The 3701-nt window shown below is 41.4% G+C and overlaps 1 pseudogene; it reads right to left on the reverse strand.

Annotated features, from left to right (window-relative positions):
• Nucleotides 1-562: 562 nt before the first annotated feature.
• Nucleotides 563-1949, reverse strand: LOC108529927 (14-3-3 protein theta pseudogene; annotated as a pseudogene).
• Between the last annotated feature and the right edge of the window lie 1752 nt (nucleotides 1950-3701).

Consider the following 3701-nt stretch of genomic DNA (forward strand, 5'->3'; position numbering starts at 1 on the left):
TATTTTATATGAAATAAAGCCATTAATACTTTTCTACAGCAGTAATTGTACACCAGGAGGGCCAGGACAAACGAAAGGAATGGAATGGAGTTTTCTCAAAGCTGCGTTGTGAAAAACTATAAACAGTTGATCCCACATGCATGAATTTCTTTTTCTTTCTTTCTTTCTTTCTTTCTTTCTTTTTTTTTTTTTTTCGAGACGCAGGTCCTCGAGTGCAGTGGTGCGATCTCAGCTCACTACAACCTCTGCTGCCTGGGTTTGAGCCATTCTCCTGCCTCAGCCTACCGAGCAGCTGGGATTACAGGTGCCTGCCACCGCACCCAGCTAATTTTTGTAGTTTTAGAGGAGACAGGGCTTCACCATGTTGGCCAGGCTGGTCTCTATCTTCTGACCTTGTGATCTGCCTGCCTCGGCCTCCCAAAGTGCTGCGATTACAGGTGTGAGACACCACACCCAGCCATCATGAATGGGTTTCTTTGCCACAGGAAATCCAAGTGGAAAAGGCAATGGAGATGTGTATGAAAGTTTCTTGAAGGGAAGAAAGATTACACCTTGTATGCATTTACTTTTCTGTCTCTTCTGCCACATCACATTCTTCTCTTGCACTGTCTGATGGCCGTAATGTTAGGTTGTCTCTATAAGCAACTGCATGATAAGGGTGCTGTCTTTGAATCTTCACTCAGTGTATCAAGTTCTTCTACGGCCTCATCAAAAGTGGTTTTAGTCAGTACGCAGGCAAGCTCTGGGTTATTCATGATTTCATAGAAAAGTACAGAAAAATTAAGAGCCAGCCCCAGGTAGGTTGGGTATATGGATTACATCTCTTTACTATATCAAATGCCTCTCAGGAAGCTCCTTGGGAATTATCTATCATTTGTTTCAACCATCACCACATGCAACAAATGTACTGGAAATAATCTCCCTTCATTTTTGATAAAAGGTCATACTCTCTAGATTAGTTGCATTGGACAGTAAATAGTTATCCAAAAATTGCAGGACAGTAATCAATATGGATCTCAGTTCAGACTTGACTTTCTCCTGATAAGTTTTCTCTTGTTTTTTGGTTTGTTTTTTGTTTTTTCTGTGACGTGAAGCTCACTCGCAATAGTTCTTGATCAGCTGCAACTTCTTGTCAGAGGTGTTGGTTTTCTGCTCAGTGCTCAAGATACCCTCCAGGTGGGCCTGCAGCCTTCAACGATGCTTTTGTAGGCCACAGAGAGTGAGTTGTGCTCTTCCTTGGACAGCTCTGTACCCTGCTAGGAGAGCCCTCAAATTGCAGGTATAATCAATGATAGCAAAACCCTTGAATCCAAAGTATTTGCAAGTACTCAAAGCCCCCCTCAGAATCACCATGAAAACCTCGCTTACCCCCTTCATTCTTTTCCACTTAAGTCTGTGTTTCTATAAGTATCAAAATTTGTGATAAAGATTTCCTATGTGCCGATCCTTGAGATATTAGAGTTGGAATGAGATTTAGAGATCATTTAGAGTTCAAGTTCAACTTTTTGTTTACAGTTCTCTGCTGTTTGATGACCCAAATCGATTTCACAGGAAGTCATTTGCTGATTGCCTGGCTTGACCTCTTTCCTGATTCTTCATTTTTCTCTAGTCTACTGGGAATTCTGCCCTGCTCTTATGGTAACGAAAGGCCTGTATTTGTAGCCAATGTGGGCTCCCTCAACAATTGGGCATGACACATTTCTATTCCCTCTGGTAGGTCTCACTCCTCCCCACTATGAGATGGATTAGCTGCCGGGTTTCTGTGGCCTCAAGTTCCCCTCATCTCGTCACACTAGGAACACTGAGACACAAAGAGCCCCACAGCTGTCAGCTGATTTGAGCTTGGGGCTTCAGTGGTCTTTCAGAGTTTTCCCAATGACTGCCCTCTAAGTGGTTTCTAAAAAGAAAACAGTTTCTCCTTTGTTGAAGGCTTCCTCCTCCTGTCCCATTATTCCTATCTATGGCAGAGACAGGGGGTACCTGGGGACTGTTGGCTCCATAATTTTATTAATGCCCTCTCCCCAGTTCTTTGATATTGACCTTTGACATTCGCTCAGTCTGATGTAAAGTACTTTGCAAAATCAGCTTTAAGGCCCCCGCTTCTGACCAATATCTGTCCTCAAATCCAACCTAAATAGGACTTCTGGAGATGTTGCCTCTTGGAGATATTTAAGCAGGGGAATGTTTCTAAGTAGAATGTTTGCTGTCTTTCCTGATGCCCACCCTTTCTTTGAAGCTTTCATTCCTCTAAACTGGATAGATTAGAAGTGCTTCAGTCTCATCTCTAGCTTGCATTGTGTCCAGAAGCAAGAGAGTCCTGCATCAGAACACTGCTTCTCTTTTAGGTCACTTCACGTGATGTTCTTTGTGGATGATCATCTTTGTGGATGATGTTGATGAGTTAGTAGCATGAAGTTAGAGCCTTTCTTAGTTTCACTGTATACAATTTCCTTCTATAATTAGCTTCTTTCAGTTCCTTTTAGTGGGTATAGGAATAGGAAAGACTTTTTAAAAGTCTTCCTACGATTTTCTTTACAGATGAAGAAATTGTGGGATGGAGAGGTAAAATGATCTGGTCAGATTCACACAACCAGAGAGTAGCCGAGCAGAGGACTGAACCTGGGTCTACTGTTTCATTGACAAACACTATTTTCCTATTCTGCTTATTCTGCTTAATAGCCAATATTATATCCTTTTTTTAAAAACTTCCTTTCTATTTTAAAATATTTAATTTTTCAGTTGCATTATGCATTCAGTTGTTGGACTCACCTCAGAAGTAAATTGTTTAAATCAAGTTTTTTATGGGAAAATGCACTTCTAAATTCAAGTAGTCAATTTCCTTATGAATCTTTCAAACCGCATGTAACTCCTTGCAAAGATTTCAGGATACCAGTTGAACACTATAAAATTTTTATGTAGAAACAAAGTAATTCCAGGCACTTCTGCTGAGGGGACAGTTCATGCAGAACAGGTGAGGGGATTTAGTGGTAACCAGCTGGGTTAGAAGAATGGACAGATCGTCAGCACAGTCTTGGCTGGTGCAGTGTTCAGATCCATAATTTGGGTCATAAATTACTTATCTTAATATGCTCTTTTAATTATGTTCTCCTTACTCCTCTTTTGTTGTAGCACCTACCTTCTGTCAGGAGTGGTATTAAAGTTGAAAACAAATTTTTGTCAGAATATTTGGAGCATTAAGTTATATGAATGCTAATTAATAATAACAAAGAAGCCAGGCACGGTGGCTCACTCCTGTAAGCCTGTAATCACAGCACTTTGGGAGGCTGAGGCAGTAGGATCACTTGAGCCCAGGAGTTTGAGACTACCCTGAGCAACATGGAGAAACCCGAAACCCTGTCTCCACAAAAAACATGAAAATTAGCCAGGTGTGATGGCAAGTGCCTGTAGTCTCAGCTACTCGGGAGGCTAAGGCAGGAGGATCACTTGAGCCTGGGAGGTAAAAGTTGCAGTGAACTGTGGTTACGCCACTGCACTCCAGCCTGGGTGACAGAGCAAGACCCTGTGTCAAAAGATAATGATAACAAAAATAATAATAACGAAGACAAAAGTTCCCAAGTTGGAAAACATTTACTTAATGAATTGCTGTGGAAATGAGGGGGGTAAACCCATCTTCAACCACTTCAGAGCTTCCATAAAAATAATAGTAAGAGCTACCATTTATTGAGTGCTTACTTTGTGCC

Source organism: Rhinopithecus bieti, unplaced genomic scaffold, assembly GCF_001698545.2.
Source record: "Rhinopithecus bieti isolate Rb0 unplaced genomic scaffold, ASM169854v2 scaffold_5476, whole genome shotgun sequence".
NCBI classification, from domain to species: domain Eukaryota; kingdom Metazoa; phylum Chordata; class Mammalia; order Primates; family Cercopithecidae; genus Rhinopithecus; species Rhinopithecus bieti.